This window comes from Phoenix dactylifera, chromosome 7 (assembly GCF_051530095.1).
Source record: "Phoenix dactylifera cultivar Ajwa chromosome 7, Ajwa_hap1_PhDact_Kaust_v1.1, whole genome shotgun sequence".
Lineage (NCBI taxonomy): Eukaryota > Viridiplantae > Streptophyta > Magnoliopsida > Arecales > Arecaceae > Phoenix > Phoenix dactylifera.
Window position 1 is genome coordinate 29,687,808 of NC_143196.1, and position 17,122 is coordinate 29,704,929.

The 17,122-nt window shown below is 41.4% G+C and overlaps 1 pseudogene across 1 annotated transcript; it reads left to right on the plus strand.

The window, feature by feature from the left end:
• The first annotated feature begins 11,676 nt into the window (after nt 1-11,676).
• Nucleotides 11,677-17,122, plus strand: LOC103703312 (RINT1-like protein MAG2 pseudogene; annotated as a pseudogene). The gene is made up of 3 exons (XR_016396007.1): nt 11,677-12,180; nt 14,848-14,948; nt 15,059-17,122. The product of XR_016396007.1 is annotated as an RINT1-like protein MAG2 pseudogene (transcript).

The following is a 17,122-nucleotide window of genomic DNA, read 5'->3' on the forward strand; positions in this document are numbered from 1 at the left end:
GAATCTAAGGTTTGCTTCTTCTTCTTTTCTTTTCTTTTTTGGTACATCGGCAGTTCATCCATACCATGTGTGAGCACAGCCCAAAGAGTCAGACAATAAAAGAAAATGCAAGTCTTTAGTTACAAGGCTCCCAAGGATTTCCCTATTTCCATGAGATCTCACATGAAATGGAAGTCCTTAGTTGCGCAAATTTCTACAAGCAATAGCACCCTCATTCTTTTATAAGTTATACCAATCTCCTTGAAACTTTTCACTCAAATAAAAAGATGCCCCTAGCATTGTCATTCCACATCTATATCTTCCTCAATCTCATCCGATTGTGAAATCTGTCATGACATGCCATGCTCTCAACATCTTTCAACATCCTTCCTCTTTGGACGTATGATGGTGGGAGATGTCGCAGCTCACCCAATAGGTGGTGTGCATCATCCTAAATGCTAGGGCAAATTCTTTCTCATGATTGTCATCTCATTGCATCCTGCCCTTTTCAACTATAAAGAGAAGGACAAAAAAAAGGGGGCCTTGGATCACTCCACCGCAATGATTAATGAGAGGAGATTTTAGATGCCATAGCCAATAGGGAAACCAATATGTGGGGAAAAAAAAAGAGGAGGAACAAAGACTAACAAGGAGGGCATCAGATGGATACTTAAACAACAGATGTAATGTCAGTCTGCATTACCATGTGTAATGAATAATGTTTTTTTTTTTTTTTTTGCTAAGGCAGTTGCATCGTACATGATGGGTATAGATACATCCAATAAAATTAAAAAAAAAAATACATCGGAGTGATAGGAACAACTTTCTATCTCTGACCCACAAGGTATGATTCTTATTGGACCAGACCAACTTTGAACCAAATATTTTTTAAAATAAAATGTTAGTTCTTTGTAATTGCCTTTGTTTGTCATTTCAAGAAGACATATGTATTAAAGTTAACATTTCCATCTTTCATAGAATATAATATAATTTGTGAACTGGTATGCTATCCTAATTAGATGAACAGTGCTGACATTCAAAGAGCATCACTTATTTGTGTCATATATAGATATGCAAGATGTGTTTTTTCCATTTTTTTTGAAGAAAATTGATAATATTCATCAAAATTTATTGATATCACAAAACCTAATGGCTCCCAGAACTCTCATTGTTATAATATTCTGGTGTGATTATTCCATCATAGTTGTCTTTATATGGAGAAAATACTGTTGGAGTTTTAATTAAAACATATTTTTTTTAATCTCTTTGTTTTAAATATTTTAGAGGAGTTATTGCTCATCGGAAAAGAACATTGGCTTCCGAAAAGATATGGTATTTCCAAAATATTACGCATCTTCGAAACCATCGTATCTCTTCGATCTTCGGATAGAGTTTATAAATAGACTCCTCCAAGATTAATCCTAATCCAATCTAATCTCTCTCTTTCTCATTAGTACTTTGTCTCCCGAAAGTTTTTTCCACACACAAAATTCTTTCACTCTTCCACTTTCTTCTTTCCATCTTTTCTTTTCTTTTCTGGATTACTGAAGGAGTCAGTTAGTTCAAGCCTTCCAGCGATCGTGCTCATTAGAAGAGAATCAGGCAGAACCGGATTGTTGTATCTTGAGAAGGACATCGCCGCAAATCTATACGTAGGGGACGAATCACGCAAGCTCTTTTCAATCTTCTATTTTTATTCTAATAAATTATTTTTTATAATATTTCTATAAAATAAACATATAGTAATTTTTAGATAATAGTTTTTACAACAAATGCACGCTTCTGATCAGTAATCTTTAAAATATTCTTTTGTAAGAGAGAAGAAGAGAAATAAAATTAAAATTAAAAGCGACAAAGAAAGAAAAATAAAAGAAAAAGTGAGAATTAAAGCATCACCTGCCACGGCAGCTGGTACCACCAGGGAGAATTATCTATGATTGGAGAGATCCGTACGGCCTGGCCGGGGACCATGGAGAGGTGGGGAGGGGGACAAATTGGCCATGCGGAGCACGGAAAGCGAGACCCCACATCCGTCGCTCCCGCGCCATTGCCGGCTCCTCATTGGTTGGATCGAGAGGAGCACTTTAAAAGTACATCACCCCTCTCTCTCCCCTTCGCTTTTTTTTCTTTTTTCACTTTTGTCCCAATTTTTTGCCTCCTACCCCTCTGTCGTACACCGGCTGCGGTGTCCAGCCCCAGCAATCTCATGAAATCATGTGCACCTATTGGTAAGTCATTGCCTTTCCCTTTTGTCTTTTGGTCTCCTTTTTACCTCAAGGTCTATTTGATCATTGGACCTCTTCTTTGTGTTTGCGGCCTTTTTAAATTGTAGCATGTTATTGCAACGCATGATATGTGATGCATCGCACGGGTTTCTTATCCCGATGTTTTTAAAAATTTCGAGACATCAGCCATGTTGATGGACCATCGAGATCGAGATGAATCGAAAACTCAGATTATTAGATCCAGCTATTATTTGACCAATATGATGTATTCAAAATTGATAGCTAATTTAAGATATTAATTTCAAAATTAACTAAATAATAATTTAAGAAAGTAAATATATGATTGAAAAATATCAATTGGATTTTATTAATATGGTGTCAATTGATATCTATATATCTATTGATTTACATCGATCGAGGCAACAAAATCACAGTTGGATAGATATTTATATATTTATCTATAAAAGCTAAAGTAGTACTCATGCCTCATCTTTTATTTTGGTCCCCCCATGAACTTTCCCGCAATTTGACCATTAGCCTCTCTCTTGGTTGTGATTTTGTCCTTTCTTTTTCGTTCTAGGTTTAGCGAAGATAATTGATTCCGACAATTCTAATATAAATATATAAAAAAACAAAAAATAATGTCTCAAAAGGCCCTATGAGCAAACGTCAAATCAATCCATGGCATATCATCCAAGTGGTCAGCTATGAAAGAGACTACTCAATTTGTAGCCCCATTTGCCTCACAATAGATATACCTTGCAACAAAGGAGGTGCCTCTTGTTGCCCGACTCCAAATATTCAGAAGGAGTGTACCCACCTTTTCTCATCTATTCTTGGATTCATTCAATCACCGTAGCAAAGTCGAGATCAATCAGGATGAAATGCATTAGATGTACTTTAAGAGTTTATTTTGTAGCATTCTATTATATTTGATATTGTGGCAGGGACGGGCATCTGTCATCGACCATAATTATGTACCCAGGCTTTGTTGGTTTCATATCTATCTCACAAGCTTTTAGCAAATCCAGGGAGGCCATGGAGATTGGAAAAATAGTCGAAACGAGCTGATCATCGAGGCCTGATGATATAGATTTATCAAGTTGAAGAGATGGCAAATAATTTGTGATCTTTGTTTCCAATATAGCCAACTATTAGAATTATTTTCTTTTATGCAGGCTAAGTTATCATTAATTAGAAAATTTCTTGGATTCTATTTTAATAAACCGTGAATCATCTAATTATATATAAAAGGAGAGATATAGGAATTTTGTTAGAATTAGGACTATGATGGTTAGGGGTATAATGGCTGGGTTAGCTTAAGACCAAGTAGCCCCAGCTACCCAACTTGAATGGGCTTGAGCATGAAGCTGGAATTATAAAACCAAGGATGTTTATGTGAAAATACTGTTCTTCCCTACCGTAACCCAATTGAGCCTCCGACAGGGCTCAGCAATGGCTTTGAGAAATTAGGCATCGTTTGTGTCTAGGTCCATCTGAATTGACCTAGTTTCCATTTATTGGTCCACTCATCTTATTGTCACTTATTTGCCCGTTTTTATTTATTTATTTACTTTTAGATAAAGATTAAGGAACATACCTGATGTGTGGCTTGATGCATTAATCTTCAAATTGTGGAGCAAACTCCATTCATCTCCCATTCATTTTATTAAAAACCAACTAAATTCTCACATCAACAGTGATTATAGCACGTGAAACGTGTTTGCACTGCCTCCTCTTCGGAAGAAATTATATCCTTCATAGTGTGCAGCACATGGCCATGCATGCCGTGAATCACAAGCACTCGTTTCTATAGGTCGCATCCATCAAGCACTCATCTCGGTGCACTGCTGCAAAAGCAAGTAATTGTGATTAGTGACGTACACGGCCAGATGGTACATTCTATTTAGGATATAACTTCTCTCTTTGAGACGATGTTCGACACAAGCCCTAACAAATCTAGAGTTTTAAAAAAAAACCTCCGCCCATCCTCCTGTCTGTTCTTTCCCCTCCTTTCTTTCCATGAAGCTCTTATCGAGCATTTGGTCATTGAAATTGGGAGTTCTTTGCAGATAAGCTGGCTCACGTGCACTACAATTAGCTAAATTCAAGTTCTTCGAGGTGCACTATCCTGAACCAAGGATGATTGATTGCTAAGTAAAGAAGTGTGACTACTAAAACAAGCCCCATTTCACATTCGTCCATTCAAGTAGATCCCACATCAATGATGGGACTAAGAATATTCAGATGCCTGACTAGAGAACTAGAGTTTGGAGAATTGTAACTATTATATATTAACTGTTCTACATTCCAAGCTGCATATGTTCTTCGTGAAGGAAATCAAGCAGCTGATTGGGTCGCTGGTTGAACTATGCAAGATGATCTTGTCATCCCTATAGGGCAGGCTGCAATTCCACCAAAATTTGGGCACATTTTATCCGCTGATGCTTAGATTTTTTTTTTTTTTTTTTTGCTTGGACAACATATTACACAAACATCATATGAATACAACCATGAAAATTAGAAAATAATATGTCCCTGAAAGCTATGGGTATATGAACCTCAGAAGATTAGAGAAGCTCTTCTGAATAATTTGCCACATACGAGGCCATCTAATCCGCCGCGTCATTCGCCTTTCGATAAACATGTATCACGACAAAGACTAAACAGCTATCAACAAGATGCCAGATGTCCTGAATCAGAGAGTTTGGCCCGCATCACCAGCGTGCCTAGCACTACTTCAGATCTCTACATTTACTTGCCTCAGGGTTTCAGGCTTTTCACATCCACTGCAGGCACCTATTATGCTGATTCTTCACTTATCTCCCATCGGCTGCAGGCTTTCTCTTGTAATGATTCTGTGATGCTGCAGGCTTCAGTTATGCTGTTTGGACACTCATCTCCCATGTTACGACTCCTAAAACATATGATTGGACTCATTCAGCCTCTACCTAAAGTAGGAATCTGCAACTCAGATTAATCTCTCTATATACCTGAGAAAAGGTGAACCAAAGTGGCATGGAGCAAAGCATTAATCTAATGTTTTCAGCATGGGCTATAAATAAAGCAGAAAACGCAAGTTATTTAGAAAATAGTATAACAATATTCTTCAAATATTTAAAAAATTCTCAATTTGTCCTCAGCGTTTTCTTTGGTCAAATAATTTCTAAGTGATCCTCCATACATCAATCGGCCTAGAACCACTCAATTATTGATGAATTATATGCAATTTCAACAATCTATTCATGGCTATCTTGAGCACAACGTAGCAATGCCGTATATATGAATGTGTGAAGAATAAAATCGCAAGTGATTTTAAAATTTCCTAATAGTCAAAGAATCCTTTGGTATATACAACAGGAATTCTCAACACTTGTAATTTGGTGTCCGGCAAGTCTAGTGCCTTTTCTCAAGTGACCACACGTGAGATAGAAATTAAGAGTTGGAGTTGGCGAAACGGCACGCCAACCTTCAATTTTCAAAGGCTTAGCCCAAAAGCAAACTTTTAGTGAAATTGGGATATCCATGAGAAAAGGAATTATGGGTAGATAGAATTTAGATAATTTAATATATATATATATATATATATATATATATATATATATATATATATATATATATATATATATATATATATATATATATATATATTTGGGAAAGAAAATTCAGCCAAAGTTGAGGTGAGGGTGGGACCTAATCCGAGGTCATCAATGTCAACTACTAGAGATTTAACCAAGTGCACTGGTTGGTACCCTCCTGCATAAAGGAAACTAAGTTTTACTTGGACTGATCTTTATCATACAAGATGGATTTTGAGATTCGATCGAAGGAGCAAAGAGATCCAGTATTCTTGAACTACATTTTGTTTCCTAGGATGAAAAGGAACTGAAAGACAAAGAATTGAAATCACAATTCCCATTCCAAAGCTATTTATTGCTAATTTAATAAGTTATTTTTATTTTGTACAACAGCTATAGATAATTAATTCATATCGAATATATTATTTATTTCTATTTTAAATAGTAAATATTATTAATTAGTTTATTAACAAATATTTATTTTTTAATTTTTTATGGGAATAATAATTCTTTTCATGTAAGAGTGGAATCCCCATATCTTCGAGTGAAGGAAAGGAGATTCTAAAGGAAATGAGATTTTGTGCTTTAGTCCTTGGCTAAATATGGGAATGGGGTTAAAGTTGGAATGGCCATTCCGTTTCAAATGCTCATTTAAACAAATGTAGTGTTAAAGTCTAATCTAGGAAAGCAAATTGAGTGGGTGGGACAAAGTGGAAAATGATGAATATTTTTAAATTACAAAATTTTTGATAGAAAAGCCAAGAATTGCATCTACATATTTTTTACCTTTTCTAATTTTCAAATATACCACAAACTAATTTGATGAGTCCAATATCAAAGAAGGTAAGCCGATCGAATCATAAGGCTAGCACGTGAACAAGTTGTTTGTAAGCATGTTCGAATTCGGCTCGCTTGATTAAGAAATAAGCCGAGCTATAGTCAGGCTTAGCTCACTTGAGCTCAACTCAAATTAGCTCAAAATACTAATAATATAAATAAATTATATATAATATATACCATTCTAATTATTATTATATAATATAATATTAGTACTATAAGTTATAATTATTTATTATAAATTAATATAAATTATGTAGAATAAAATGTATTATAATTACAAGATCATAATTCGAAATTATATAAATAAAAGTCCCAGATGATTCTAAATTCTTACTACATCTCTTAAATAACATGGTCATGAGCACCTTAAAGTTACAACAAATATGAAAACAAGCTGGGCTAGGACTAGACATAGTTTTATTTATATTCAACTCGTTTATGCTTATATTTAATCGTTTTTTCTCAAAAACCTTCCTTTGGAATCTCTCTCTCTCTCTCTCTCTCTCTCTGCATGTGTTGTGCAGCAAAAGTCCCAACTTAGATTACATAAAGACAATCATAAGTATAATCAAATAGAATTACTCTATGATTGCGTATGTGATTTGCCATGTAGGATGCCATTCAGTCTACAACATGACTGCTCTTACAATAAATATGGGTAGCATGAAAATTGTCTAATTGTTGGGACAACCTCTAAATGTCATCAAGAAGAGGATGGACATCTCTGTGCAGTCTGGCCATCCATCAATCCAACTTGTCGTAGTGAAAGAATCTCTCTCAATACATATTGGCCTTGCTTTAGGAATTGTGATTGTGAAAGACTATTCCTTCCCAAGCCAAGCCAACCACCAGTAACCAATAAATTCATTCTATGATCCTGGACGATAAACACAACGCCATAGAAGTGATTCATGCTGAGAACTCTTTTTTTTTTTTTTGGCTGGAATGCTGAGAACTCTTTGAAACTCTAGTAACTTTCTCATGTTGAAGTGGATGCGGACCCATTCTAAATAATCTCATTCTTTAACTTTTTTTTTTTTTTTTGGTAAATAAATTCATTCTTTAACTTTTTTGAGAAGAGAAAAATGTATGAATAAAAAAGTTAATTTAGCAATCATATAATACTAAACAATGAAGTCTGATGGAATTGATAATATTATAACCATCCTTCAAATACTCCTTCCCTTAGATTTCATTCAAGTCAAGGAATATTTTTACGTACATGCAAAGCACCAAGCTATCCTAGTGCACCTTGCTAAAAAGAATTTTAATTATACAAGCCATCCGTTGATATTCGATACATTTAGTCCTCGTTTTGATCAAGTTTTCGCAAGGATAAGCCTTTTTTTTTTTTTTTTTTTTTGCTTAGAACGGGTGCTTCATACAGTACGTGTGTGAATACACCCAATAAAATCAAAATACAGTAACTCACGGAGTGCCAAAGGCAACTCCCCCTCCCCTGACCAAAGAGCATACCCTGAATGGTGGGCCACGAAGGCAGCTACCTAATCGGCTGCCCCGTTGGCCTCCCTAAATACATGCTTGGCCTGGATGGCCATCCCATCTCTCATCATCGCCACAATATCGCGGATCAAGGGGTGGTCTGTGTCCCCGCCCCTCAGCCCCCTCTGAATCCACTGGATGACAGTGGACGAGTCACCCTCTAGCATAATCGAGCTGGCCCGCAGAACAATCCGTGCATGACGAAGACCTGCCCAGGCTGCACGCAGCTCTGCTCCGGGGACCGATGTATCAAACAAGTGGCAGCCACCAGCAGCTACTGCCCTCGCGTCCGGGTCCCGTATGACAAAGCCTGCACCGCCCCGAGTGCCGCCATCCAAAACCGACCCATCGAAGTTGGCCTTGAGGAAGCTCGGGGGTGGGGGCTCCCAGGTGAAAAACACCATCCGAGGAGCTGCCGAAGCAAAGGAGGAGCCCCAGGTGTCCCAAGCAGTCAAAGGTCTGTCCGTAGGTAGGGTGGCTCTGATCTCTGTGGCCTGTGCCCGAGCAAGCTCTGCCACAAACCTCGGTGACAACCTACGCTCGCCAAAAATGCGAGCGTTCCTAGCCAACCAAATCTGGTATGCTGTGCAGCTCGCTCTGATACCCTCATCGCGAGTCTGTGAACTGGCTAACCAATGTCGTATCACTCCGAGAAACTGTAGTCGCGCACTCCGCGCCCCCTGCTGGAACCCAGTCCACTGCCATGTCGCCCTCGCCCATGTACATTGGAAGAGCACATGGTCCACTGACTCCTCAGCTCCACACGTCTCACACTCTGCCGAGACCCCCCAGCCACGCCTGCTCAACTCGGCTCTCGTCGGAAGGCGGTCCCAACATATCTTCCATAGGAAGAGGGCTACCCTCGGGTGAAGACCCGACCTCCAAGTCCAGGTACAGTCCGGCCCCGGCTCGTGCCCCGCCGAAATAATGCAGGAAAGATCACCTAATCTGACACTGGCTCGGCTCGAGGTGCCCCAGACCCTGATGTCCGGCACCCCACATCCGGGTAGCGGGAGGGACCGAATCCTCGTAGCTAGGTGAGCCCCAAACAACAACCTGAGTCTGGCCTCATCCCACTCTGCCCCTCCAGGGACTAGTAGATCACACACCCGTAGCCCCTCCACTGCCTCGGTGTGAACCATAGTCGGCCAGCACCTCAGGGGAAGGGAGTCCACCCATAAGTCGCCGGTCACATCGATACTCCGGCCGTCTCCAATCAAGCATCTGGTATGCGCCAAAACAGATGGCATGTACCTCCTGATCTCGCGCCACATGAAGGAGACTCGGCGCCCCCCTCCCCCCACTGCCACTGAAACCCCCCAGCCATATCTGGCTGCCATCACCTGGCTCCAGAGGCCATGAGGCTCTAGCCAAAACCGAGCCGCGTGCCGAGCAAGGAGCACCTCGCGCCTCACTATGAGGGACGGCACCCCCAAACCACCCTCGCCGATAGGAAGGCACACCTACTCCCATGCCACCAGGTGCACTCCGTGACCTCCACCGTATGACCCCCACAAGAAGCTCCGAAGAAGGCGCTCGATCCTCAACAGAATCGTCTTCGGAACCACTGTGTTGGCCATAAGATACACCGGTATGGATCCCAGCACCGCTCTAACCAGTGTCACTCTCCCCATCATAGATAAAGAGGACGCCCTCCATCCCTCCAACCTGCTCTGGACTCGCTGCACCAAACCGGAGCACTCCGCCACCCGTAGCCTGCGGCCAGTAATGGGAACACCTAGATAGGTGAGCGCCCCCACCTGCTCTGGTATCTGTAGAATCCCTCTGATCTCCTGTCTGACTCTGCTCTCCGTGCTGGGGCTGAAAGAGATGGTGGACTTCAGCAAGTTCACTCTCTGGCCGGACGCCGCGCAATAGTCTGCCACCACCCTGCGGAGAACCCGAGCGTCCGAAGTCCGTGCCCTGGTCAAAAGAAGACAATCATCAGTAAAAAGTAAATGGGAGATAGGTCGAGCCCCCGGGGCTGGGGTATAAGCCTCCAGCTCCCGGCTGGCGCACACCCTCTCCAAGGATCGAGACAAGATATCAGCACAGATAATAAACAGATAAGGGGATAAGGGACATCCCTGTCGTAATCCTAAGGTAGACTCAAAGAAGGATGACGGTGTGCCGTTGACCAAGATAGAAAATTTTGGCCCACGGACACACCCCATCACCCAATCAATCCACTGCCTCGGGAAGCCGTAAGCCTTCAAAGCCCGCTGAAGAAACCTCCACCTGATCCTATCATAAGCCCGCTCCATGTCCAACTTGACTGCCATTAGGCTATGCCGCTTCGAAGCTCGCCGAAGATCCCAAAACATTTTCTGAGCCAGCATAACATTGTGAGAAATATTTCTGCCGGCCACAAAGGCCCCCTGCTCCTGGCTAATGATGCCCGGTAAGAGGGGCTTCATTCTACCCACCATGATTCTTGCCACAACCTTGTATAAGGTTGTGCACAAGCTAATAGGACGAAAGTGACAAGGCTCAGTCGCATTCTGACGCTTAGGAATAAGCGTAATGAAGGTGGCCTTCCAGCCCACAGGCATGGCTGCCTGGGTAAAGAAGCACTGAATAGCCTCCACCACCGCAAGTCGGATAATACTCCAGTACTGCCGAAAGAAGAAAGGGGGAAAACCATCAGGTCCAGGAGCCTTGTCCGGAGTCAAGGCCCAGACTGCCTCCTGTACCTCCAGCGCCGACACCGGCCTGATCAAGGCTACACTCTCGGCGTCACGAATGCCCACATCCACCCTCAAAGGGCGGTCCCCATCACTGGCCTCCTCATCCACCGTCCATCTAGTGCGGAAAAAGTCAAGTAAGGACTGGCGGATGGCAGGCTCGCTCTCTACACGACTACACGGTGTCCGGACCCATCTCGCAGAGAGTGAATCATGCTCCTCCGTCTCCGTATAACAGTAGTCCGATGGAAGAACCTAGTATTACGATCCCCCTCGCTTACCCACTGCACGCGGGATTTCTGACGCCAGAAAATCTCATGTTGACGTAACAACGAGTGGTGAGTCGCGAGCAGTCCCCGGAGATCAGCCATATCGTCCTCTGGAAGCATACCCCCTAGATCTTTCTTCCTCTGCAACTCGGCGATCGAGGACTCTACGCCCTCCAGTCGCCGGAAAATATCACCCACAACCTCACGATTCCATCGACGAAGGCGTCTTTTAGTCAACTCGAGTTTGCGTGAGACCTGTTGCATGGGATCGCCATGCACAGGAATCCGCCACGCATCGCGAATAATATCCCAAGACTGGGGATACGACAGCTAAACCTTCTCGAAGCGGAAGGGGCTGTGGTGCGTAATGCCCGGTGAGGTGGAGAGTAGCTAAAATTGCTAATCTCTCCCTCATCCGCAAAGGGATCACTGAACGGACGGCTCAGATCGGAACGAATCACCCTTCTCCCTGGCACCGCAGAACTCGCCTTTCCGACTCCGCCTTCCCACTCCTTCTCCTTCCTCCCGCCGAGACCAAACCCTAACCTAGAAATCGCCGCTGCCTCCGAGTCCGCGATCGATGAGCTGAGGGGGAGGCATGGAGGGGGCAGCGCCGCTGCTACCCAGCGCGTCGGACCTTTCCGGCCCTCTCCGTCGCTTCCTCGCCGAGCGGCTCGGCTCCCAGGACGACCTCTCGCGATCCCCCAACCTCGCGGTGGAGCTGTGCGGCGAGTTCACGGATCTCGAGGCGTCCCTGGACGATCTGGTCCGCCGGCTCTCGGAGCGCATCGCTGCCTATGCTTCTCATGCGGGGTAGGTCGGCGGTCGCCTCGGCGAAGTGCGGGCTGGGCGGATCGATCTCCGGTCGTCCATTGCTGGGCCTTCTTTAGGTACTCCATTCCAGTACCTGGCTTCCATATTTATAAAATTAGGGTTTTTGATTTGTTTTCTTGGGTTCGTGCTGTGGTTAACTGCGGGAGTCGAACGGATCCAGGTGGGGAAGAAGAAACGAGGGTGGGGAGGAAAGAGCAGATCTTGGTGGAGGAGTTGGCGGCGCTTGCGAAGGAGGTGGCAAGAGTGGAGACTGTTCGAGTTTATGCTGGTAAGTGGCAACGTTCCATTGGAAAATGTATTCGGATCATCTTCAAAATTGGAATTTTTTTTTTGTTGGTATTATTTGAATGCTTAAGATGTACAAAATGTTAAATTGTGTTGGGGGTGTATTATGTACTAGTCCTGATGATGGTGCTGATGATGTTGGAAGTGTAATAGATGACTTCAGGCATTAAGAATCGATGGAAGGTAGGGAATTTAAATAATGGAAGGATGATTACGCAGTTGTTAATATATGCTGGTTAAGTGACTTGACATACAATGGGCTAAATCTGATTTTAGGATCAAATATGTGACAACAACACCCTAAGATAATCTAAATCCACTATTTGAGCAGGTGATCAGCCATCTTAGAATTTCAAATCTAACGCATGAACTCCATCAAGCCTGAAATTAAAATAGAAAACCAGAAAATAAAATGAAGAAGTTTCCAAGACTGTTAAAATGTAGAGAAGTTGTAGGAAAGCCAGCAAGTTTTAAAGTTGGTATGGTTTAGGTTTCGGATGCTCTGAACACCTATGCATGCAAATGTAGGCGAAAAAGATGGGCAAGGATTAGTGAGTGGTTAGCAACTACTGGTTAGCCATTTGAAGAGAAGGAAATGGGGAATAAATGGCAAGTCTGGATAGGTGGGGTGCAATTTCAGCGGAAGGGATAAAAAGTGAGGGATGGAGGGAGGGGGGAACAAATGATGGAAGATTTGGTTGGGGTGGGGGAGGTTAATTAGAATATCAATCTAATTAAAGGAGAAGGAGAGGGAGAATGAGGGAGGAGGTTTGAGGGGATTAGAATATCTCCTTTGCCATTCTCTTCTATCCGCCTCTTTCTCTCCTTTTGTGAATTCTACTTTCTGCCCCTTCCTTCTTTTGGCCACTTAAGTCCCAAGACCTCAAGCAAAACTATATGATGGATTGTGGGGATTAAATATAGCAAAAGGGTGCCTTTTTGTGCCTAGGATTTTCTGCTGGACATAGAAAAGGCGCACGTTTTGAGCACCTAAATGAAGCCACCTTGCCTTCATGTAGGCAAGGCACAAAGGTTATGCCTTGATGCACTTGTAATGATTGATAGAATTTTCTAACTTGATGTATTTCTCTCTTTAGCATCTTACATTCTTTCCACTTTCGAATGTTCTCTTTCTAAAAATTAAGCACCTAAAGTATCTTTTTTTTTTAAATTCATTAGTTTCAAATCAAAGGGAGGGATAAAAATAATGATTTTGGAAGTTAAAAACCTTTTCATGTAGCCTTAAGATTGTGCACTAGTGAGGAATTAGCACATCTTCGTATATTTTATTATTGTAAGTTTTATATGTAAATATGGATTGTGTCATTCACTTGGTAGTAATTTTGGACTATGGGATAAGCTATCAACTAGTAAGCTGATAAAATGAGAAACTTTTTTTTAAGTATCTCTCTATGTATGCTTAATGTTTAGATACACACTCCTAGCAAAGTTCTTATATAATAGTTTTTGTAAAAATCTCTAAATTCAGTTGTTTCACCAAATTTTTTTGATTCTTTTTCAATATACACAAACACTATCTCTACCGTTGCACATCTGTTCATCTCAAGCATTTTTGAGATGTTTTTTCCTTAATTGCGTTCTCACAAGCACAATATATGATGCATCATCATGTAAAACATAGATTTCTTACCAATTTTTGTCATTTTTATAAGATTTTGTATAGTAAGGTTTTCATCTTGGTCGAGATCTTGGTTTGTATCAGTAACTAACACCCCTCGATATGACTAATAAATTCTCAGCCTTTGCTATCTTGGCATATATAAACCAATAAATTTTGAGTTATAAATCGATATGATATGAATATTGGCTGATATTATTCCAGTCACGTTTTTACCTAAATAGATATTTTAATTAATAACTCCAAAATCAATGCCTTAAAGTAATTGCTGATCTTGAATTTACCATATAAGCCAAGATTTTGTTATTTTGGTTTTAAAATATTGGTTGAGATCTTGGATTCTTAGATATTTCTAAATGTCCTCACCTTTCAACTTGATTGAGAGATAAGCTGAGTCAATAAGTTCTCCAGCCCAAATTTGTTCTGGCACACTTAAAATCTTTGGTGGGGGTTGGGTAGATATATGTTGAACCCAGATCAGGATCGGTCAAGACAGAACTACCCAATTTTCAGTTTGGTTCCTTATGCAACTCATTCCCAACCTAGTTGATACATTACACCCCTGGGTCATCTGTTGACTGGACTTGAGAATACCCTTCTAACATCCTATGCTGAATATACAACAGAGGTTTATTATAGTACTAATGGTAGAATATGTACAACTGTATGCCATATTTCATATTATGAGGTAACACTGCAGATTATATAGCTATTATATGCACTCAATAACTGTACAATTGCATCTTGATTAAATAATAAATAGTTTACATGCCATGTGAAAGTTGTTTGATGGTCATGCAAAGATAAGTCTATGGGGTATGGAAGGTGAGGTGAATTGTAGCTCTAGGTTTTGTCAATTTATCTTGGGCATCAATGGATGTAAAGTCTGCTCAATGTGTTCAGCTTGTAGAAAAGAACGCACACCCTGGACTGCAGAACTGTTCTGTATAGGCATTGTTATTAGAGTTGCCTTGATGAAGTATTGACTGGATATTATTTTATTCAACAAAGAGACGGTGTTAAAGCTTGATAGTTTGATTGGTGATGTTGAAGATGCAGTTTCCTCTCCTGTGACAGGAAAACTTAGATCTCCTCATGCAGTTAATTGAGAGGTGAGATTCATGTACCAAATGGAGAGGGGCATGATCTTTCTAATTTTAAGCTGCTAAACCTTCTTCACGTGTCTTTTTAATATATTTTCTTTTTTTAATTCATTTTGTAGGAAATTCACATGATGACCAACAACTCTCTCAAGCAAATAGAGGATATTTTAATGTCTGTTACAAAAACAAGGTCTCAATGGGCTCGTCTTGTCTGAGCTGTAGACTGCAGAGTAGACCGAGCTTTGGCTGTTCTTCGACCCCAAGCAATTGGTGGTAATCAGTCTCTTCTAGCATCCCTTGGGTGGCCTCCTCCACTTAGCAGTTCAAATCTTGCAAATCCAGACACAGGAAAATCAGCTGAGTTTCTCAGTCCACTTATTTCAATGAAGGGGCAGTTGAAGGGCAAATATGGTGAAAGTTTCCTCTCCCTATGCAATTTGCAGGAGTTGCAGAGACGAAGAAAGTCTTGACAACTGGAAGGGCATAATTTGGAGATTGCATTCCATCAACCACTCTGGGTCATAAAAGAGCCAGTGAATCCAATATCTATGGCATCAGAATGCCATTTTTCGAAGTGGGTTGAGAAGCCTGAGTTCATTTGTGCACTTGTTTATAAGATTACGAGGGATTTTGTAGAGTCCACAGATGAGATATTGCAACTGCTAGTAGACAAGGCCCAGCTTGTAGGTTATAGTTTCAGAGAGGAGTGGATTTCAGCAATGGTGACTTCAGTATCTACTTAATTTGTCAAAAGAGATATTCCCTAAATATGTTGATCTTCTGCAGAAGACAGTTTGAATGATGTTCCATCACAGGCTAGAATCTCGTGGTTTCATTTTGTTGACTTGATGATTTCTTTTGATAAGCGAACCCGGTCCTTAATCACAAATTCAGGACTACTGCTTTCTCTTAGGGAAGATGAGAATTTGCAGAGGGCCTCAGTTCTATCTGTCTTTTGCGATCGTCCAGACTGGCTTGAGATATGGGCAGAGATTGAGCTCAGGGAAATGCTAGATAAGTTGAAATTGGTGATGCAGGATGAGAAAAGCTGGAAAACAAGGATTCAAGGGACAGTTCTGTTGTCTGGGTTAGAAGACTACAGATCTCCTGCAGTTTCTGCTGCTGTTCTTCAAGTTGTGTCTCTGCTGATCGACAGGTCCCAGCCTTTGCCAAGCATTGCTCTTAGAACAAGGTTTGTGAGATTGGCTAGTGCTCCATTTGTGCAGGAACTTCTGATTGCTTGCTTCAGAGGTGCCAGGAAGCCGACGGGCTTACTGCTTTGTATGATGATGATGCTGTACTCGAGGTTTGCCGATCCATTAATGCAGCTCGATATGCTGAATCTATCTTGACGGAATGGTTTAAGGGTGCATTCTTTCTCAAAATGGAAACTGTATCCAATGAAGATAGTGGGGGAGGATGTATTTTCGAGGAAGAGATGAGCGGTTTGAAAAAGTTCAGAACGGAGTGGGTTGAGAAAATCTCGACTGTCATTTTAAGAGGGTTTGATGCGCATTGCTGGGACTACTTCAAAAATAAGCAGCAGTGGCAGGAGGAGGTAGAAGGATTGGCTGTATCCAGGGCCTTTTTTGGTGCTCTAGACTATCTCCAAGGGAAAATCTCCAAACTTGAGGAGGGTTTAAATGCAATGGACTTTGTTGCAGCGTGGAGAAGTGTTGCCGGAGGGGTGGATCAATTGATTTTTAATGGAGTTTTCATGAGCAATGCAAAGTTCCACAACAGTGGTGTTGAGAGGCTTGGTGTTGACTTGGAGGTCTGGTTTCAGGTGTTTGTGGCCTGAAGGCTTCTTTCGGAGGCTGTATGAGGGTCTGAGGCTGTTAAAGATGGAGGAGAGGCAGCTCATGCCAAAGGCAAAGGAGAGATGGTTGAAGGAGAATGGCACTAGGTATCTAACAGTAGCAGAAGCAGAAAAGATAGTGAAAAATAGAGTATTTGCAGGATGATATCATGCATTAAGAACAAAATAATCTGACAGCAGTATGTAAATTGTTGAGTTGGGAATTTGTTGTACATGAGTCTAGGGATTCTCATATATCACTTTTCTTGGGTTCTTTTTTTTATTTTTTTGACTAAAAAACTAGATATCATTTCATTTCTTTGGAAGAATGTACTAAAATTCGTAATTGTTCAATCTAGCTGAGATGTGCAGCTCTGGTTTCCAA